Here is a 23,451-nt window from a genome sequence, read left to right on the forward strand (position 1 = left end):
TTTGAAACCCTCTTTTTGTGGAATTTGCAAGTGAAGATTTCAAGCGATTTGGGGCCAACGGTAGAAAAGGAAATATCTTTGTATAAAAACTAAAGAGAATCATTCTCAGCAACCACTTGGTGATGTGTGCGTTCCACTCACAGAGTTTAACTTTTCTTTTCATAGAACAGCTTGGAAACACTCTGTTTGTAAAGTCTGCAAGTGGATATTTGGACCTCTTTGAGGATTTCGCTGGAAACGGGATTTCCGCATATAACGCTAGACAGAAGAATTCTCAGTAACTTCTTTGGGCTTCTTGTGTTCAACTCACAGAGTTGAACCTTCCTTTAGACAGAGCAGATTTGAAACCCCTCTTTTTGTGGAATTTGCATGTCGAGAGTTCAAGTGCTTTGGGGCCAACGGTAGAAAAGGAAATATCTTCGTATAAAAACTAGAGAGAATCATTCTCAGCAACCACTTGTTGATGTGTGCGTTCCACTCACAGAGTTTAACCTTTCTTTTCGTAGAGCAGTTTGGAAACACTCTGTTTGTAAAGTCTGCAAGTGGATATTTGGACCTCGTGGAGGATTTCATTGGAAACGGGATTTCTGCATATTACGCTAGACAGAAGAATTCTCAGAAGCTTCTTTGGGCTGTGTGTGTTCAACTCAGAGAGTTGAACCTTCCTTTAGACAGAGCAGATTTGAAACCGTCTTTTTGTGACATTTGCAAGTGGAGATTTCAAGCGCTTAGGGACCAACGGTAGAAAAGCAAATATCTTTGTAAAAAACTAGAGAGAATCATGCTCAGCAACCACTTGGTGATGTGTGCGTTCCACTCACAGAGTTTAACCTTTCTTTTCATTGAGCAGTTTGGAAGCACTCTGTCTGTAAAGTCTGCAAGCGGATATTTGTACCTCTTTGAGGATTTCGTTGGAAACTGGAATTCTGAATAAAACGCTAGACAGAAGAATTCTCAGTAACTTCTTTGGGCTACGTGTGTTCAACTCAGAGAGTTGAACTTTCCTTTAGACAGAGCAGATTTGAAACCCTCTTTTTGTGGAATTTGCAAGTGGAGATTTCAAGCGCTTTGGGGCCAACGGTAGAAAAGGAAATATCATTGTGTAAAAACTAGAGAGAATCATTCTCAGCAACCACTTCGTGATGTGTGCGTTCCACTCACAGAGTTTAACCTTCCTTTTCATAGAGCAGTTTGGAAATACTCTGTAAAGTCTGCAAGTGGATATTTGGACCTCTTTGAGGATTTCGTTGGAAACGGGATTTCTGCATATAACGCTGGACAGTAGAATTCTCAGTAACTTCTTTGGGCTGCGTGTGTTCAACTCACAGAGTTGAACCTTCCTTTAGACAGAGCAGATTTGAAACACTCTTTTTGTGGAATTTGCAAGTGGAGATTTCAAGCGCTTTGGGGCCAAATGTAGAAAAGGAAATATTTTCGGATAAAAACTAGAGAGAATCATTCTTAGCAACCACTTGGTGATGTGTGCGTTCCACTCACCGAGTTTAACCTTTCTTTTCATAGAGCAGTTTGGAAACACTCTGCTTGTAAAGTCTGCAAGTGGATATTTGGACCTTTTTGAGGATTTCGTTGGAAACGGGATTTCTGAATATAACGCTAGATAGAAGAATTCTCAGTAACTTCTTTGGGCTGCGTGTGTTCAACTCACAGAGTTGAACCTTCCTTTAGACAGAGCAGATTTGAAACCATCTTTTTGTGGAATTTGCAAGTGGAGATTTCAAGCGCTTTGGGGCCAACGGTAGAAAAGGAAATATCTTCGTAAAAAACTAGAGAGAATCATTCTCAGGAACCACTTGGTGATGTTTACGTTCCACTCACAGAGTTTAACCTTTCTTTTAATAGAACTGCTTGGAAACCCTCTGTATGTAAAGTCTGCAAGTGGATATTCGGACCTCTCTGAGGATTTCGCTGGTAACGGGATTTCTGCAAATAACGCTAGACAGAAGAATTCTCAGTAACTTCTTTGGGCTGCATGTGTTCAACTCACAGAGTTGAACCTTCCTTTAGACAGAGCAGATTTGAAACCCTCTTTATGTGGAATTTGCAAGTGGAGATTTCAAGTGCTTTGGGGCCAACGGTAGAAAGGAAATATCTTCATTTAAAAACTAGAGAGAATCATTCTCAGCAACCACTTGGTGATGGGTGCGTTCCACTCTCAGAGTTTAACCTTTCTTTTCATAGAGCCGTTTGGAAACACTCTGTTTGCAAAGTCTGCAGGTGGATATTTGGACCTCTTTGAGGATTTCGCTGGAAGCGGTATTTCTGCATATAACGCTAGACAGAAGAATTCTCAGTAACTTCTTTGGGCTTCGTGTGTTCAACTCACAGAGTTGAACCTTCCTTTACACAGAGCAGATTTGAAACCCTTTTTTTGTGGGATTTGCAGGTGGAGATTTCAAGCGCTTTGGGTCGAACGGTAGAAAAGGAAATATCTTCGTATGAAAACTAGAGAGAATCATTCTCAGCAACCACTTTGGGATGTGTGCGTTCCACTCACAGAATTTAACCTTTCTTTTCATAGAGCAGTTTGGAAACACTCTTTTTGTAAATTCTGCAAGTGGATATTTGGACCTCTTTGAGGATTTCGTTGGAAATGAGATTTCTGCCTCTAACGCTAGATAGAAGAATTCTCTGTAACTTCTTTGGGCTGGGTGTGTTCAACTCACAGAGTTGAACCTTCCTTTAGACAGAGCAGATTTGAAACCCTCTTTTTGTGGAATTTGCAAGTGGAGATTTAAAGCACTTTGGGGCCAACGGTAGAAAAGGAAACATCATCGTATAAACACTAGAGGGAAACATTCTCAGCAACCACTTTGTGATGTGTGCGTTCCACTCACAGAGTTTAACCTTTCTTTTCATTGAGCACTTTGGAAGCACTCTGTCTGTAAAGTCTGCTAGTGGATATTTGTACCTCTTAGAGGATTTCTTTGGAAACGGGATTTCTGCATTTAATGCTAGACAGAAGAATTCTCAGTAACTTCTTTGGGCTGCGTGTGTTCAGCTCACAGAGTTGAACCTTTCTTTAGAAAGAGCAGATTTGAAACCCTGTTTTTGTGGAATTTGAAAGTGGGGATTTCAAGCTCTTTGGGGCCAACGGTAGAAAAGGAAATATCTTCGCATAAAAACTAGAGAGAATCATTCTCAGCAACCATTTGGCGATGTGTGCGTTCCACTCACAGAGTTTAACCTTTCTTTTCACAGAGCAGTTTGGAAACACTCTGTTTGTAAAGTCTGCAAGTGGATATTTGGACCTCTTTGAGGATTTCGTTGGAAACGGGATTTCTGCCTATAACGCTAGACAGAAGAATTCTCAGTAACTTCCTTGGGCTGCGTGTGTTCAACTCAGAGAATTGTACCATCTTTTAGAAAGAGCAGATCTGAAACCCTCTTTTTGTGGAATTTGCAAGTGGAGATTTCAAGCGATATGGGGCCAACGGTAGAAAAGGAAATATATTTGTATAAAAACTAGAGAGAATCATTCTCAGCAACCACTTGGTGATGTGACAGTTCCTCTTACAGAGTTTAACCTTTCTTTTCAGAGAGCAGTTTGGAAACACTCTGTTTGTAAAGTCTGCAACGGGGATATTTGGACCTCTTTGAGGATTTCGTAGGAAAATGGATTTCTGCATCTAACGCTAGACAGAAGAATTCTCAGTAACTTCTTAGGGCTGCGTGTGTTCAACTCACAGAGTTGAACCTTCCTTTAGAAAGAGCAGATTTGAAACCCTCTTTTGTGGAATTTGCAAGTGGAGATTTCAAGCGCTTTGTGGCCAACGGTATAAAAAGAAATATCTTCGTATGAAAACTAGAGAGAATCATTCTCAGCAACCACTTTGGGATGTGTGCGATCCACTGACAGAGTTTAACCTTTCTTTTCATAGGGCAGTTTGCAAACACTCTGTTTGTAAAGTCTGCAAGTGGATATTTGGACCTCTTTGAGGATTTCGTTGGAAACGTGATTTCTGCATATAACGCTAGACAGAAGAATTCTCAGTAACTTCTTAGGGCTGCGTGTGTTCAACTCACAGAGTTGAACCGTCCTTTAGACAGAGCAGATTTGAAACCCTCTTTTTGTGGAATATACAAGTGGAGATTTCAAGCGCTTTGGGGCCAACGGTAGAAAAGGAAATGTCTTCGAATAAAAACTGGAGAGAATCATTCTCAGCAACCACATCGGAATGTGTGCGTTTCACTCACAAAGTTTAACCTTTCTTTTCATAGAGCAGTTTGCAAACACTCTGTTTGTAAAGCCTGTAAGTGGATATTTGGACCTCTTTGAGGATTTCGTTGGAACCGGGATTTCTGCATATAACGCTAGACAGAAGAATTCTCAGTAACTTCTTTGGGCTGTGTGTGTTCAACTCACAGAGTTGAAATTTCCTTTAGATAGGGCAGGTTTGAACCCTCTTTTTGTGGAATTTACAAGTGGAGATTTCAAGCGCTTTGGGGGCAACGGTAGAAAAGGAAATATCTTTGTATAAAAACTAGAGAGAATCATTCTCAGCAACCACTTTGTGATATGTGCGTTCCACTCACGGAGTTTAACCTTTCTTTTCATAGAGCAGTTTGGAAAAACTCTGTTTGTAAAGTCTGCAAGTGGATATTTGGACCTCTTTGAGGATTTCGTTGGACTTTCTTTTCATAGAGCAGTTTGGAAATACTCTGTAAAGTCTGCAAGTGGATATTTGGACCTCTCTGAGGATATCGTTGGAAATGAGATTTCTGCATATAAGCCTAGACAGAAGAATTCTCAGTAACTTCTTTGGGCTGCGTGTGTTCAACTCACAGAGTTGAACCTTCCTTTAGACAGAGCAGATTTGAAACCCTCCTTTTGTGGAATTTGCAAGTGGAGGTCTCAAGCGCTTTGGGGCCAACGGTAGAAAAGGAAATATCTTCGTATAAAAACTAGAAAGAATCATTCTCAGCAACCACTTGGTGATGTGTGCGTTCCACTCACAGAGTTTAACCTTTCTTTTTATAGAGTAGTTTGGAAACACTCTGTTGGTAAAGTGTGGAAGTGGATATTTGGACTTCTTTGAGGATTTCTTTGGAAAAGGGATTTCTTCATCTAATGCTAGACAGAAGAATTCTCAGTAACTTCTTTGGGCTGCGTGTGTTCAACTCACAGAGTTGAACCTTCCTTTAGACAGAGCGGATTTGAAAACCTCTTTTTGTGGAATTTGCAAGTGGAAAGTTCAAGCAATTAGTGGCCAACGGTAGAAAAGGAAATATCTTCATATAAGAATTAGAGAGAATCATTCTGAGCAAGCACTTGGAGATGTGTGCGTTTCACTCACAGAGTTTAACCTTTCTTTTCATAGAGCAGTTTGGAAACACTCTGTTTGTAAAGTCTGCAAGTGGATATTTGGACCTCTTTGAGTACATCGTTCGAAAAGGTATTTCTGCATATAACGCTAGACTGAAGAATTCTCAGTAACTTCTTTGGGCTGCGTGTGGTCAACTCACAGAGTTGAACCTTCCTTTAGACAGAGCAGATTTGAAACCCTCTTTTTGTGTAATTTGCAAGTGGAGAGTTCAAGTGCTTTGGGACCAAAAGTAGAAAAGGAAATATCTTCGTATAAAAACTAGAGAGAATCACTCTCAGCAACCAGTTGGGGATGTGTGCGTTCCATTCTCAGAGTTTAACCTTTCTTTTCATAGAGCAGTTTGGAAACACTCTGTTTGTAAAGTGTGCAAGTGGATATTTGGAACTCTTTGAGGATTTCGTTGAAAACGGGATTTCTGCATATAACCCTAGACAGAAGAATTCTCAGTAACTTCTTTGGGCTGTGTGTGTTCAACTCACAGAGTTGAACCTTTCTTTAGACAGAGCAGATTTGAAACTCTTTTTTTGCGGAATTTGCAAGTGGAGATTTCAAGCGCTTAGGGGCCAACGGTAGAAAATGAAATATCTTCGTAAAAAACTAGAGAGAATCATTCTCAGCAACCACTTGGTGATGTGTGCGTTACACTCACAGAGTTTAACCTTTCTTTTCATAGAGCAGTTTGGAAACACTCTGTTTGTAAAGTCTGCAAGTGGATATTTGGACCTCTTTGAGGATTTCGTTGGAAACGGGATTTCTGCATATAACGAAGACAGAAGAATTCTCAGTAACTTCTTTGTGCTGCGTGTGTTCAACTCACAGAGTTGAAACTTCCTTTAGACAGAGCAGATTTGAAACCCTCTTTTTGTGGAATTTGCAAGTGGAGATTTCAAGCGCTTTGGGGCCAACGGTAGAAAAGGAAATATCTTTGTGTAAAAACTAGAGAGAATCATTCTCAGCAACCACTTTGGGATGTATGCGTTCCACTAACAGAGTTTAACCTTTCTTTTCGTAGAGCAGTTTGGAAACACTCTGTTTGTAAAGTCTGCAACTGGATATTTGGACCTCCTTGAGGATATCGTTGGAAACGAGATTTCTGCATATAACGCTAGACAGAAGAATTCTCAGTAACTTTTTTGGGCTGCATGTGTTCAACTCACAGAGTTGAACCTTCCTTTAGACAGAGCAGATTTGAAAGCCTCTTTTTGTGGAATTTGCAATTGGAGATTTCAAGCGCTTTGGGGCCAACTGTAGAAAATTAAATATCTTCGAATAAAAACTAGAGAGAATCATTCTCAGCAACCCCTTGGTGATGTGTGTGTTCCACTCACAGAGTTTAACCTTTCTTTTCATAGAGCAGTTTGGAAACAATCTGTTTGTAAAGTCTGCAAGTGGATATTTGGACCTCTTTGAGGATTTCATTGGAAACGGGATTTCTGCATATAACGCTAGACAGAAGAATTCTCAGTAACTTCTTTGGGCTGCGTGTGTTCAACTCACAGAGTTGAACCTTCCTTTAGACAGAGCAGATTTGAAACCATCTTTTTGTGGAATTTGCAAGTGGAGATTTCAAGCGCTTTGGGGACAACGGTAGAAATGGAAATATCTTCGTATATAAACTAGAGAGAATCATTCTCAGCAACCCCTTGGTGATGTGTGCATTCCACTCACAGAGTTTAAGCTTTCTTTTCGTAGAGCAGTTTGGAAACACTCTGTTTGTAAAGTCTGCAAGTGGATATTTGGACCTTTTTGAGGATTTCGTTGGAAACGGGATTTCTGCATAAAACGCTAGATAGAAGAATTCTCAGTAACTTCTTTGGGCTGCGTGGGTTTAACTCACAGAGTTGAACCTTCCTTTACACAGAGCAGATTTGAAACCCTCTTTTTGTGGAATTTGCAAGTGGAGATTTCAAGTGCTTTGGGGCCAACGGTAGAAATGAAAATATCTTCGTGTAAAAACTAGAGAGAATCATTCTCAGCAACCACTTTGGGATGTATGCGTTCCACTCACAGAGTTTAGCCTTTCTTTTCATAGAGCAGATTGCAAACATTCTGTTTGTAAAGTGTGCAAGTGGATATTTGGACCTCTTAGAGGAATTCGTTTGAAACGGTATTTCTGCATATAACGCTAGTCAGAAGAATTCTCAGTAACTTCTTTGGGCTGTGTGTGTTCAACTCACAGAGTTGAACCTTCCTTTAGAGAGAGCAGATTTGAAACCCTCTTTTTGTGGAATTTGCAAGTGGAGATTTCAAGCGCTTTGGCGCCAATGGTAGAAAAGGAAATATCTTCGTATAAAAACTAGAGAGAATGATTCTCAGCAACCACTTCATGATGTGTGCGTTCCACTCATAGAGTTTAACTTTTCTTTTCATAGAGCAGTTTGGAAATACTATGTAAATTCTGCAAGTGGATATTTGGACCTCTTTGAGGATTTCGTTGGAAACGGGATTTCTGCATAAAACGCTAGACAGAAGAATTCTCAGTAACTTATTTGGGCTGCGTGTGTTCAACTCACAGAGTTGAACATTCCTTTAGAAAGAGCAGATTATAAACCCTCTTTTTGTGTAATTTGCAAGTGGAGATTACAAGCGCTTTGGGGCCAACGGTAGAAAAGGAAAAATCTTCGTATAAAAACTAGAGAGAATCATTCTCAGCAACCACTTTGGGATGTGTGCGTTCCACCCACAGAGTTTAACCTTTCTTTTCATAGAGCAGATTGCAAACATTCTGTTTGTAAAGTGTGCAAGTGGATATTTGGACCTCTTAGAGGAATTCGTTTGAAACGGTATTTCTGCATATAACGCTAGTCAGAAGAATTCTCAGTAACTTCTTTGGGCTGCGTGTGTTTAACTCACAGAGTTGAACCTTCCTTTACACAGAGCAGATTTGAAACCCTCTTTTTGTGGAATTTGCAAGTGGAGATTTCAAGTGCTTTGGGGCCAACGGTAGAAATGAAAATATCTTCGTGTAAAAACTAGAGAGAATCATTGTCAGCAACCACTTTGGGATGTATGCGTTCCACTCACAGAGTTTAGCCTTTCTTTTCATAGAGCAGATTGCAAACATTCTGTTTGTAAAGTGTGCAAGTGGATATTTGGACCTCTTAGAGGTATTCATTTGAAACGGTATTTCTGCATATAACGCTAGTCAGAAGAATTCTCAGTAACTTCTTTGGGCTGTGTGTGTTTAACTCACAGAGTTGAACCTTCCTTTACACAGAGCAGATTTGTAACCCTCTTTTTGTGGAATTTGCAAGTGGAGATTTCAAGCGCTTTGGGGCCAACTGTAGAAAGGGAAATATCTTCGTATAAAAACTAGAGAGAATCATTCTCAGCAACCACTTGGTGATGTGTGCGTTCCACTCACAGAGTTTAACCTTTCTTTTCATAGAGCAGTTTGGAAACACTCTGTATGTACAGTCTTCAAGTGGATATTTGGACCTCTTTGAGGATTTCGTTGGACTTTATTTTCATAGAGCAGTTTGGAAATACTCTGTAAAGTCTGCAAGTGGATATTTGGACCTCTTTGAGGATTTCGTTGGAAACGGGATTTCTACATATAATGCAAGACAGAAGAATTCTCAGTAACTTCTTGGGGCTGCGTGTGTTCAACTCACAGAGTTGAACCTTCCTTTAGACAGAGCAGATTTGAAACCCTCTTTTTGTGGAATTTGTAATTGGAGATTTAAAGCGCTTCGGGGCCAACGGTAGAAAAGTAAATATCATCGTAGAAAAACTAGAGTTAATCATTCTCAGCAACCACTTGGTGATGTTTACGTTCCACTCACAGAGTTTAACCTTTCTTTTAATAGAACTGCTTGGAAACACTCTGTTTGTAATGTCTGCAGTTGGATATTCGGACCTCTTTGAGGATTTCTCTTGAAATGGTAGTTCTGCATATAATGCTAGACAGAAGCATTCTCAATAACTTCTTTGAGCTGCGTGTGTTCAACTCACAGAGTTGAACCTTCTTTTTGACAGAGCAGATTTGAAACCCTCTTTTTGTGCAATTTGCAAGTGGAGATTTCAAGTGCTTAGGGGCCAACGGTATAAAAGGAAATATCTTTGTAAAAAACTAGAGAAAATCATTCTCAGCAACCACTTGGTGATGTGTGCGTTCCACTCACAGAGTTTAACCTTTCTTTTCATAGAGCAGTTTGGAAACACTCTGTTTGTAATGTCTGCAAGTGGATATTTGGACCTCTCTGGGGATTTCTTTGGAAACGGGATTTCTGCATATAACGCTAGACAGAAGAATTCTCAGTAACTTCTTTGGGCTGCGTGTGTTGAACTCACAAAGTTGAACCTTCCTTTAGACAGAGCAGATTTGAAAACGTCTTTTTGTGGAATTTGCAAGTGGAGAGTTCAAGCGCTTTGGGGCCAACGGTAGAAATGGAAATATCTTCGTATAAAAACTAGAGAGAATCATTCTCAGCAAACACTTGGTGATGTGTGCGTTCCTCTCACTGAGTTTAACCTTTCTTTTCATAGAGCAGTTTGGAAACACTCTGTTTGTAAGTCTGAAAGTGTATATTTAGACCTCTTTGAGGATTTCGCTGGAAACGCGATTTCTGCATATAACGCTAGACAGAAGAATTCTCAGTAACTTCTTTGGGCTGCGTGTGTTCAACTCACAGACTTGAACCTTCTTTTAGACAGAGCAGATTTGAAACCCTCTTTTTGTGGAATTTGCAAGTGGAGATTTCAAGCGCTTTGAGGCCTATGGTAGAAAAGGAAATATCTGTGTATAAAAACTAGAGAGAATCATTCTCAGCAACCACTTGGTGATGTGTGCGTTCCACTCACAGAGTTTAACCTTTCTTTTCACAGAGCAGTTTGGAAACACTCTGTTGGTAAAGTCTGCAAGTGCATATTTGTACCTCTTTGAGGATTGCGTTTGAAACGGGATTTCTGCATGTAATGCTAGACAGAAGAATTCTCAGTAACTTCTTTGAGCTGCGTGTGTTGAACTCACGGTGTTGAACCTTCCTTTACACAGAGCAGATTTGAAACCCTCTTTTTGTGTGATTTGAAAGTGGAGATTTCAAGCGCTTTGAGGCCTATGGTAGAAAAGGAAATATCTGCGTATAAAAACTAGAGAGAATCATTCTCAGCAACCACTTGGTGATGTATGCGTTCGAATCACAGAGTTTAACCTTTCTTTTCATAGAGCAGTCTGGAGACACTCCGTTTGTAAAGTCTGCAAGTGGATATTTGGACGTCTTTGAGGATTTCGCTGGAAACGGGATATCTGCATATAACGCTAGACAGAAGAGTTCTCAGAAACTTCTTTGGGCTGCGTGTGTTCAACTCAGAGAGTTGAACCTTCCATTAGACAGAGCAAATTTGAAACCTTCTTTTTGTGGAATTTGCAAGTGGAGATTTCAAGCGCATAAGGGCCAACGGTAGAAAAGGAAATATCTTCGTATAAAAATAAGAGAGAATCACTCTCAGCAAACACTTGGTCATGTGTGCGTTCCACTCACCGAGTTTAACCTTTATTTTCATAGAGCAGTTTGGAAACACTCTCTTTGCAAAGTCTGCAAGTGGATATTTGGACCTCTTTGAGGATTTCGTTGGAAACGGGATTTCTGCATATAATGCTAGACAAAAGAATTCTCAGTAACTTTTTTGGGCTGTGTGTGTTCATCTCACAGACTTGAACCTTCCTTTACACAGAGCAGATTTCAAACCCTCTTTTTGTGGAATTTGCAAGTGAAGATTTCAAGCGATTTGGGGCCAATGGTAGTAAAGGAAATATCTTCGTATAAAAACCAAAGAGAATCATTCTCAGCAACCACTTGGTGATGTGTGCGTTCCACTCACAGAGTTTAACCTTTCTTTTCATAAAACAGCTTGGAAACACTCTGTTTGTAAAGTCTGCAAGTGGATATTTGGACCTCGTGGAGGATTTCGTTGGAAACGGGATTTCAGCATATAATGCTAGACAGAAGAATTCTCAGTAACTTCTTTGGACTGTGTGTGTTCAACTCAGAGAGCTGAACCTTCCTTTAGACAGAGCAGATTTGAAACCGTCTTTTTGTGGAATTTGCAAGTGGAGATTTCAAGTGCTTCGGGGCCAACGGTAGAAAAGCAAATATCTTCGTAAAAAACTAGAGAGAATCATGCTCAGCAACCACTTGGTGATGTGTGCGTTCCACTCACAGAGTTTAACCTTTCTTTTCATTGAGCAGTTTGGAAGCACTCTGTCTGTAAACTCTGCAAGTGGATATTTGTCCCTCTTTGAGAATTTCGTTTGAAACGGGATTTCTGCATATATCGCTAGACAGAAGAATTCTCAGTAACTTCTTTGGGCTGTGTGTGTTCAACTCAGAGAGTTGAACCTTCCTTTAGACAGAGCAGATTTGAAACCCTCTTTTTGTGGAATTTGCAAGTGGAGATTTCAAGCGCCTTGGGGCCAACGGTAGAAAGGGAAATATCTTCGTATAAAAACTGGAGACAATTATGCTCAGCAACCACTTGGTGATGTGTGCGTTCCACTCACAGAGTTTAACCTTTCTTTTCATAGAGCAGTTTGGAAGCACTCTGTCCGTAAAGTCTGCAAGTGGATATTTGTACCTCTTTGAGGATTTCGTTGGAAACGGGATTTCTGCATATAACGCTAGACAGAAGAATTCTCAGTAACTTCTTTGGGCTGCGTGTGTTCATCTCACAGTGTTGAACCTTCCTTTATACAGAGCAGATTTGAAACCCTCTTTTTGTATAATTTGCAAGTGGAGATTTCAAGTGCTTTGGGGCTAACCGTAGAAAAGGAAATATCTTCGTATAAAAACTGGAGAGAATCATTCTCAGCAACCACTTGGTGATGTATGCATTCCACTCACAGAGTTTAACCTTTCTTTTCATAGAGCAGTTTGGAAACACTCTGTTATTAAGTCTGCAAGTGCATATTAGGACCACCTTGAGGATTTCGCTGGTAATGCGATTTCTGCATATAACGCTGGGGAGAAGAATTCTCAGTAACTTCTTTGGGCTGTGTGTGTTCAACTCACAGAGTTGAACCTTCCTTTAGACAGAGCAGATTTGAAACACTCTTTTCCTGGAATTTGCAAGTGGAGATTTCAAGCGCCTTGGGGCCAACGGTAGAAAGTGAAATATCTTCGTATAAAAACTGGAGACAATCACGCTCAGCAACCACTTGGTGATGTGTGCGTTCCGCTCACAGAGTTTAACCTTTCTTTTCATAGAGCAGTTTGGAAGCACTCTGTCTGTAAAGTCTGCAAGTGGATATTTGTACCTCTTTGAGGATTTCGTTGGAAACGGGATTTCTGCATATAACGCTAGACAGAAGAATTCTCAGTAACTTCATTTTTGCTGCGTGTGTTCAACTCACAGAGTTGAACCTTCCTTTAGACAGAGCAGATTTGAAATCCTCTTTTTGTGGAATTTGCAATTGGAGATTTCTAGCGCTTTGGGGCCAACGGTAGAAAAGGAAATATCTTCGTATAAAAACTAGAGAGGATCATTCTCAGCAACCACTTGGTGATGTGTGCGTTCCACTCACAGAGTTTAACATTTCTTTTCATAGAGCAGTTTGGAAACACTCTGTTTGAAAAGTCTGCAAGTGGATATTTGGACCTCCTTGAGGATTTCGTTGGAAACGGGATTTCTGCATATAATGCTAGACAGAAGAATTCTCAGTAACTTCTTTGGGCTGCGTGTGTTCAACTCACAGAGTTGAACCTTCCTTTAGACAGAGCACATTTGAAACCCTCTTTTTGTGGAATTTGCAAGTGGACATTTCAAGCGCTTTGGGGCCAACGGTAGAAAAGGAAATATCTTCGTATAAAAAGTAGAGAGAATCATTCTCAGCAACCACTTGGTGATGTGTGCGTTCCACTCTCAGAGTTTAACCTTTCTTTTCATAGAGCAGTTTGGAAACACTCTGTTTGCAATGTCTGCAAGTGGATATTTGGACCTCTTTGTGGATTTCGCTGGAAGCGGGATTTCTGCATAAAATGCTAGACAGAAGAATTCTCAGTAACTTCTTTGGGCTGCGTGTGTTCAACTCACAGAGTTGAACCTTCCTTTACACAGAGCAGATTTGAAACCCTTTTTTTGTGGGGCTTGCAGGTGGAGATTTCAAGCGCTTTGGGGCCTATGGAAGAAAAGGAAATATCTTCGTATAAAAACTAGAGAGAATCACTGTTAGCAACCACTTGGTGATGTGTGCGTTCCACTCACAGGGTTTAACTTTTCTTTTCATAGAGCAGTTTGGAAACACTCTGCTGGTAAAGTCTGCAAGTGCATATTTGGACCTCTTTCAGGATTTCGTTGGAAACGGGATTTCTGCATATAATTCTAGACAAAAGAATTCTCAGTAACTTCTTTGGGCTGTGTGTGTTCAACTCACAGAGTTGAACCTTCCTTTACATAGAGCAGATTTGAAACCCTCTTTTTGTGGAATTTGCAAGTGGATATTTCAATCAATTTGGGGCCAACGGTAGAAAAGGAAATATCTTCGTATAAAAACTAGAGAGAATCATTCTCAGCAACCACTTGCTGATGTGTGCATTCCACTCACAGAGTTTAACCTTTCTTTTCATAGAACAGCTTGGAAACACTCTGTTTGTAAAGTCGGCACGTGGATATTTGGACCTCGTGGAGGATTTCGTTGGAAACGGGATTTCTGCATATAATGCTAGGCAGAAGAATTCTCAGTAACTTCTTTCGGCTGCGTGTGTTCAACTCACAGAGTTGAACCTTCCTTTAGACAGAGCAGATTTGAAACCGTCTTTTTGCGGAATTTGCAAGTGGAGATTTCAAGCGCTTTGGGGCCAACGGAAGAAAAGGAATTATCTTCATAAAAAACTAGAGAGAATCATTCTCAGCAACCACTTGGTGATGTGTGCATTCCACTCAAAGAGTTTAACCTTTCTTTTCATAGAGCAGTTTGGAAACACTCTGTTTGTAATGTCTGCAAGTGGATATTTGGACCTCTCTGGGGATTTCGTTGGAAACGGGATTTCTGCATATAACGCTAGACAGAAGAATTCTCAGTAACTTCTTTGGACTGCGTGTGTTCAACTCACAGAGTTGAACCTTCCTTTACACAGAGCAGATTTGAAACCCTCTTTTTGTGGGATTTGCAAGTGGAGATTTCAAGCGCTTTGAGGCCTATGGTAGAAATGGAAATATCTGCGTATAAAAACTAGAGAGAATCATTCTCAGCAACCACTTGGTGATGTGTGCGTTTGAATCACAGAGTTTAACCTTTCTTTTCATAGAGCAGTCTGGAGACACTCCGTTTGTAAAGTCTGCAAGTGGATATTTGTACCTCTTTGAGGATTTCGCTGGATACGGTATATCTGCATATAACGCTAGACAGAAGAATTCTCAGTAACTACTTTGGTCTGCGTGTGTTCAACTCACAGAGTTGAACCTTCCATTAGACAGAGCAAATTTGAAACCTTCTTTTTGTGGAATTTGCAAGTGGAGATTTCAAGCGCATAGGGGCCAACGGTAGAAATGGAAATATCTTCGTATAAAAACTAGAGAGAATCACTCTCAGCGAACACTTGGTCATGTGTGCGTTCCACTCACAGAGTTTAACCTTTCTTTTAATAGAGCAGTTTGGAAACACTCTGTTTGTAAAGTCTGCAAGTGGATATTTGGACCTCTTTGAGGATTTCATTGGAAAAGGGATTTCTGCATATAACGCTAGACAGAAGAATTCTCAGTAACTTCTTTGGGCAGCGTGTGTTCAACTCACAGAGTTGAACCTTCCTTTAGACAGAGCAGATTTGAAACCCTCTTTTTGTGGAATTTGTAATTGGAGATTTAAAGCGCTTCGGGGACAACGGTAGAAAAGGAAATATCATCGTAGAAAAACTAGAGGGAATCATTTTCAGCAACCACTTGGTCATGTTTACGTTCCACTCACAGAGTTTAACCTTTCTTTTAATAGAACTGCTTTTAAACACTCTGTTTGTAAAGTCTGCAAGTGGATATTCGGACCTTACTGAGGATTTCGCTGGAAACGGGATTTCTGCAAATAACGCTAGACAGAAGAATTCTCAGTAACTTCTTTGGGCTGCATGTGTTCAACTCACAGAGTTGAACCTTCCTTTAGACAGAGCAGATTTGAAACCGTGTTTTTGTGGTATTTGCAAGTGGAGATTTCAAGCGCTTTGGGTCCAACGGTAGAAAAGGAAATATCTTCGTAAAAAACTAGAGAGAATCATTCTCAGCAACCACTTGGAGATGTGTGCGTTCCACTCACAGAATTTAACCTTTCTTTTCATAGAGCAGTTTGGAAACACTCTGTTTGAAATGTCTGCAAGTGGATATTTGGACCTCTCTGGGGATTTCTTTGGAAAAGGGATTTCTGCATATAACGCTAGACAGAAGAGTTCTCAGTAACTTCTTGGGGCTGCGTGTGTTGAACTCACATAGTTGAACCTTCCTTTACACAGAGCAGATTTGAAACCCTCTTTTTGTGGGATTTGCAAGTGGAGATTTCAAGCGCTTTGAGGCCTATGGTAGAAATGGAAATATCTGCGTATAAAAACTAGAGAGAATCATTCTCAGGAACCACTTGGTGATGTGTGCATTTGAATTACAGAGTTTAACCTTTCTTTTCATAGAGCAGTTTGGAAACACTCTGCTGGTAAAGTCTGCAAGTGCATATTTGGACCTCTTTGAGGATTTCGTTGGAAACGGGATTTCTGCATATAATTCTAGACAAAAGAATTCTCAGTAACTTCTTTGGGCTGTGTGTATTCAACTCACAGAGATGAAGTTTCCTTTACATAGAGCAGATTTGAAACCCTCTTTTTGTGGTATTTGCAAGTGGAGATTTCAAGCGATTAGGGGCCAACGGTAGAAAAGGAAATATCTTCGTATAAAAACTAGAGAGAATCATTCTCAGCAACCACTTGGTGATGTGTGCATTCCACTCACAGAGTTTAACCTTTCTTTTCATAGAACAGCTTGGAAACACTCTGTTTGTAAAGTCTCCACGTGAATATTTGGACCTCTTTGAGGATTTCGTTGGAAACGGGATTTCTGAATATAACGCTGGACAGAAGATTTCTCAGTAACTTCTTTGGGCTGCGTGTGTTCAACTCACAGAGTTGAACCTTCCTTTAGAGAGAGCAGATTTGAAACCCTCTTTTTGTGGAATTTGCAAGTGGAGATTTCAAGCGCCTTGGGGCCAACGGTTGATAGGGAAATATCTTCGTATAAAAACTGGAGACAATCATGCTCAGCAACCACTTCGTGATGTGTGCGTTCCACTCACAGAGTTTAACCTTTCTTTTCATAGAGCATTTTGGAAGCACTCAGTCCGTAAAGTCTGCAAGTGTATATTTGTACGTCTTTGAGGATTTCGTTGGAAACGGGATTACAGCTTATAACGCTAGACAGAAGAATTCTCAGTAACTTCTTTGGGCTGTGTGTGTTCAACTCACAGAGTTGAACGTTCCTTTAGACAGAGCAGATTTGACACCCTCTTTTTGTGGAATTTGCAAGTGGAGATTTCAAGCGCTTTGGGGCCAACGGTAGAAAAGGAAATATCTTCGCATAAAAACTAGAATGAATCATTCTCAGCAACCACTTGGTGATGTGTGCGTTCCACTCACAGAGTTTAACCTTTCTTTTCACAGAGCAGTTTGGAAACACTCTGTTGGTAAAGTCTGCAAGTGCATATTTGGACCTCTTTGAGGATTGCGTTGGAAAGGGGATTTCTGCATATAATGCTAGACAGAAGAATTCTCAGTAACTTTTTGAGCTGCGTGTGTTCAACTCACAGAGTTGAACCTTCCTTTACACAGAGCAGATTTGAAACCCTCTTTTTGTGGGATTTGCAAGTGGAGATTTCAAGCGCTTTGAGGCCTATGGTAGAAAAGGAAATATCTGCGTATAAAAACTAGAGAGAATCATTCTCAGCAACCACTTGGTGATGTGTGCTTTTGATTCACAGAGTTTAACCTTTCTTTTCGTAGAGCAGTCTGGAGACACTCCGTTTGTAAAGTCTGCAAGTGGATATTTGGACCTCTTTGAGGATTTCGCTGGAAACGGGATATCTGCATATAACGCTAGACAGAAGAATTCTCAGTAACTTCTTTGGGCTGCGTGTGTTCAACTCACAGAGTTGAACCTTCCATTAGAAAGAGCAAATTTGAAACCTTCTTTTTGTGGAATTTGCAAGTGGAGATTTCAAGCGCCTAGGGGCCAACGGTAGAAAAGGAAATATCTTCGTATAAAAACTAGAGAGAATCACTCTCAGCAAACACTTGGTGATGTGTGCGTTCCACTCACAGAGTTTAACCTTTCTTTTCACAGAGCAGTTTGGAAACACTCTGTTGGTAAAGTCTGCAAGTGCATATTTGGACCTCTTTGAGGATTGCGTTGGAAGGGGGATTTCTGCATATAATGCTAGACAGAAGAATTCTCAGTAACTTTTTGAGCTGCGTGTGTTCAACTCACAGAGTTGAACCTTCCTTTACACAGAGCAGATTTGAAACCCTCTTTTTGTGGGATTTGCAAGTGGAGATTTCAAGCGCTTTGAGGCCTATGGTAGAAAAGGAAATATCTGCGTATAAAAACTAGAGAGAATCATTCTCAGCAACCACTTGGTGATGTGTGCTTTCGATTCACAGAGTTTAACCTTTCTTTTCGTAGAGCAGTCTGGAGACACTCCGTTTGTAAAGTCTGCAAGTGGATATTTGGACCTCTTTGAGGATTTCGCTGGAAACGGGATATCTGCATATAACGCTAGACAGAAGAATTCTCAGTAACTTCTTTGGGCTGCGTGTGTTCAACTCACAGAGTTGAACCTTCCATTAGACAGAGCAAATTTGAAACCTTCTTTTTGTGGAATTTGCAAGTGGAGATTTCAAGCGCATAGGGGCCAACGGTAGAAAAGGAAATATCTTCGTATAAAAACTAGAGAGAATCACTCTCAGCAAACACTTGGTGATGTGTGCGTTCCACTCACAGAGTTTAACCTTTCTTTTAATAGAGCAGTTTGGAAACACTCTGTTTGTAAAGTCTGCATGTGGATATTTGGACCTCTTTGAGGATTCCGTTGCAAACGGGATTTCTGCATATAACGCTGGACAGAAGAATTCTCAGTAACTTCTTTGGGCTGCGTGTGTTCAACTCACAGAGTTGAACCTTCCTTTAGACAGAGCAGATTTGAAACCCTCTTTTTGTGGAATTTGCAAGTGGAGATTTCAAGCGCCTTGGGGCCAACGGTAGAAAGGGAAATATCTTCGTATAAAAACTGGAGACAATCATGCTCAGCAACCACTTGGTGATGTGTGCGTTCCACTCACAGAGTTTAACCTTTCTTTTCATAGAGCAGTTTGGAAGCACTCTGTCCGTAAAGTCTGCAACTGGATATTTGTACCTCTTTGAGGATTTCGTTGGAAACGGGATTACTGCATATAACGCTAGACAGAAGAATTCTCAGTAACTTCTTTGGGCTGCGTGTGTTCAACTCACAGAGTTGAACCTTCCTTTAGACAGAGCAGATTTGAAACCCTCTTTTTGTGGAATTTGCAAGTGGAGATTTCAAGCGATTTTCGGCGAACCGTAGAAAAGGAAATATCTTCTTATAAAAACTAGAGAGAATCATTCTCAGCAACCACTTGGTGATGTGTGCGTCCCACTCACAGAGTTTAACTTTTCTTTTCATAGAGCAGTTTGGAAACACTCTGTTTGTAAAGTCTGCAAGTGGATATTTGGACCTCTTTGAGGATTTCGTTGGAAACGGGATTTCTGCATATAACGAAGACAGAAGAATTCTCAGTAACTTCTTTGGGCTGCGTGTGTTCAACTCACAGAGTTGAAACTTACTTTAGACAGAGCAGATTTGAAACCCCTCTCTTTGTGGAATTTGCAAGTGGAGATTTCAAGCGCTTTGGGGCCAACGGTAGAAAAGGAAATATCTTCGTGTAAAAACTAGAGGGAATCATTCTCAGCAACCACTTTGGGATTTATGCGTTCCACTAACAGAGTTTAACCTTTCTTTTCATAGAGCAGTTTGGAAACACTCTATTTGTAAAGTCTGCAACTGGATATTTGGACCTCCTTGAGGATATCGTTGGAAACGAGATTTCTGCATATAACGCTAGACAGAAGAATTCTCAGTAACTTTTTGGGCTACATGTGTTCAACTCACAGAGTTGAACCTTCCTTTAGACAGAGCAGATTTGAAAGCCTCTTTTTGTGGAATTTGCAATTGGAGATTTCACGCGCTTTGGGGCCAACTGTAGAAAATTAAATATCTTCGAATAAAAACTAGAGAGAATCATTCTCAGCAACCACTTGGTGATGTGTGTGTTCCACTCACAGAGTTTAACCTTTCTTTTCATAGAGCAGTTTGGAAACAATCTGTTTGTAAGTCTGCAAGTGGATATTTGGACCTCTTTGAGGATTTCGTTGGAAACGGGATTTCTGCATATAACGCTAGACAGAAGAATTCTCAGTAACTTATTTGGGCTGCGTGTGTTCAACTCACAGAGTTGAACCTTCCTTTAGACAGAGCAGATTTGAAACCATCTTTTTGTGGAATTTGCAAGTGGAGATTTCAAGCGCTTTGGGGACAACGGTAGAAATGGAAATATCTTCGTATATAAACTAGAGAGAATCATTCTCAGCAACCCCTTGGTGATGTGTGCGTTCCACTCACAGAGTTTAAGCTTTCTTTTCGTATAGCAGTTTGGAAACACTCTGTTTGTAGTCTGCAAGTGGATATTTGGACCTCTTAGAGGATTTCGTTGGAAACGGGATTTCTGCATAAAACGCTAGATAGAAGAATTCTCAGTAACTTCTTTGGGCTGCGTGTGTTCAACTCACAGAGTTGAACCTTCCTTTAGAAAGAGGAGATTATAAACCATCTTTTTGTGTAATTTGCAAGTGGAGATTACAAGCGCTTTGGGGCCAACGGTAGAAAAGGAAAAATCTTCGTATAAAAACTAGAGAGAATCATTCTCAGCAACCACTTTGGGATGTATGCGTTCCACTCACAGAGTTTAGCCTTTCTTTTCATAGAGCAGATTGCAAACATTCTGTTTGTAAAGAGTGCAAGTGGATATTTGGACCTCTTAGAGGTATTCGTTTGAAACGGTATTTCTGCATATAACGCTAGTCAGAAGAATTCTCAGTAACTTCTATGGGCTGCGTGTGTTTAACTCACAGAGTTGAACCTTCCTTTACACAGAGCAGATTTGAAACCCTCTTTTTGTGGAATTTGCAAGTGGAGATTTCAAGCGCTTTGGGGCCAACGGTAGAAAGGGAAATATCTTCGTGTAAAAACTAGAGAGAATCATTCTCAGCAACCACTTGGTGATGTGTGCGTTCCACTCACAGAGTTTAACCTTTCTTTTCATAGAGCAGTTTGGAAACACTCTGTATGTACAGTCTTCAAGTGGATATTTGGACCTCTATGAGGATTTCGTTGGACTTTCTTTTCATAGAGCAGTTTGGAAATACTCTGTAAAGTCTGCAAGTGGATATTTGGACCTCTTTGAGGATATCGTTGGAAATGAGATTTCTGCATATAAGCCTAGACAGAAGAATTTTCAGTAACTTCTTTGGGCTGCGTGTTTTCAACTCACAGAGTTGAACCTTCCTTTAGACAGAGCGGATGTGAAAACCTCTTTTTGTGGAATTTGCAAGTGGAAAGTTCAAGCAATTAGGGGCCAACGGTAGAAAAGGAAATATCTTCATATAAGAATTAGAGAGAATCATTCTGAGCAACCACTTGGAGATGTGTGCGTTTCACTCACAGAGTTTAACCTTTCTTTTCATAGAGCAGTTTGGAAACACACTGTATGTAAAGTCTGCACGTGGATATTTGGACCTCTTTGAGTATATCGTTGGAAAAGGTATTTCTGCATATAACGCTAGACTGAAGAATTCTCAGTAACTTCTTTGGGCTGTGTGTGTTCATCTCACAGTGTTGAACCTTCCTTTAGACAGATCAGAGTTGAAACCCTCTTTTTGTGGAATTTGCAAGTGGAGATTTCAAGCGCTTTGGGGCCAACGGTAGAAAGGGAAATATCTTCGTGTAAAAACTAGAGAGAATCATTCTCAGCAACCACTTGGTGATGTGTGCGTTCCACTCACAGAGTTTAACCTTTCTTTTCATAGAGCAGTTTGGAAACACTCTGTATGTACAGTCTTCAAGTGGATATTTGGACCTCTTTGAGGATTTCGTTGGACTTTCTTTTCATAGAGCAGTTTGGAAATACTCTGTAAAGTCTGCAAGTGGATATTTGGACCTCTTTGAGGATATCGTTGGAAATGAGATTTCTGCATATAAGCCTAGACAGAAGAATTTTCAGTAACTTCTTTGGGCTGCGTGTTTTCAACTCACAGAGTTGAACCTTCCTTTAGACAGAGCGGATGTGAAAACCTCTTTTTGTGGAATTTGCAAGTGGAAAGTTCAAGCAATTAGGGGCCAACGGTAGAAAAGGAAATATCTTCATATAAGAATTAGAGAGAATCATTCTGAGCAACCACTTGGAGATGTGTGCGTTTCACTCACAGAGTTTAACCTTTCTTTTCATAGAGCAGTTTGGAAACACACTGTATGTAAAGTCTGCAAGTGGATATTTGGACCTCTTTGAGTATATCGTTGGAAAAGGTATTTCTGCATATAACGCTAGACTGAAGAATTCTCAGTAACTTCTTTGGGCTGTGTGTGTTCATCTCGCAGTGTTGAACCTTCCTTTAGACAGATCAGAGTTGAAACCCTCTTTTTGTGGAATTTGCAAGTGGAGATTTCAAGGGCTTTGGGGCTAACGGTAGAAAAGGAAATATCTTCGTATAAAAACTGGAGACAATCATGCTCAGCAACTACTTGGTGATGTGTGCGTTCCACTCACAGAGTTTAACCTTTCTTGTCATAGAGCAGTTTGGAAGCACTCTGTCTGTAAATCTGCAAGTGGATATTTGTACCTCTTTGAGGATTTCGTTGGAAACGGGATTTCTGCATATAACGCTAGACAGAAGAATTCTCAGTAACTTCTTTGGGCTGCGTGTGTTCAACTCACAGAGTTGAACCTTCCTTTAGAGAGAGAAGATTTGAAACCCTCTTTTTGTGTAATTTGCAAGTGGAGAGTTCAAGCGCTTTGAGGCCTATGGTAGAAAAGGAAATATCTGCGTATAAAAAGTAGAGAGAATCATTCTTAGCAACCACTTGGTGACGTGTGCGTTCTACTCACCGAGTTTAACCTTTCTTTTCATAGAGCAGTTTGGAAACACTCTGCTGGTAAAGTCTGCAAGTGGATATTTGGACCTCTTTGAGGATTTCGTTGGAAACGGGATTTCTGCATATAATGCTAGAAAAAGAATTCTCAGTAACTTTTTTGGGCTGTGTCTGTTCATCTCAGAGAGTTGAACCTTCCATTATACAGAGCAGATTTGAAACCCTCTTTTTGTGGAATTTGCAAGTGAAGATTTCAAGCGATTTGGGGCCAACGGTAGAAAAGGAAATATCTTTGTATAAAAACTAAAGAGAATCATTCTCAGCAACCACTTGGTGATGTGTGCGTTCCACTCACAGAGTTTAACTTTTCTTTTCATAGAACAGCTTGGAAACACTCTGTTTGTAAAGTCTGCAAGTGGATATTTGGACCTCTTTGAGGATTTCGCTGGAAACGGGATTTCCGCATATAACGCTAGACAGAAGAATTCTCAGTAACTTCTTTGGGCTTCTTGTGTTCAACTCACAGAGTTGAACCTTCCTTTAGACAGAGCAGATTTGAAACCCCTCTTTTTGTGGAATTTGCATGTCGAGAGTTCAAGTGCTTTGGGGCCAACGGTAGAAAAGGAAATATCTTCGTATAAAAACTAGAGAGAATCATTCTCAGCAACCACTTGTTGATGTGTGCGTTCCACTCACAGAGTTTAACCTTTCTTTTCGTAGAGCAGTTTGGAAACACTCTGTTTGTAAAGTCTGCAAGTGGATATTTGGACCTCGTGGAGGATTTCATTGGAAACGGGATTTCTGCATATTACGCTAGACAGAAGAATTCTCAGAAGCTTCTTTGGGCTGTGTGTGTTCAACTCAGAGAGTTGAACCTTCCTTTAGACAGAGCAGATTTGAAACCGTCTTTTTGTGACATTTGCAAGT

Source organism: Gorilla gorilla, chromosome 4, assembly GCF_029281585.2.
Source record: "Gorilla gorilla gorilla isolate KB3781 chromosome 4, NHGRI_mGorGor1-v2.1_pri, whole genome shotgun sequence".
In the NCBI taxonomy this organism is placed as follows: Eukaryota; Metazoa; Chordata; class Mammalia; order Primates; family Hominidae; genus Gorilla; species Gorilla gorilla.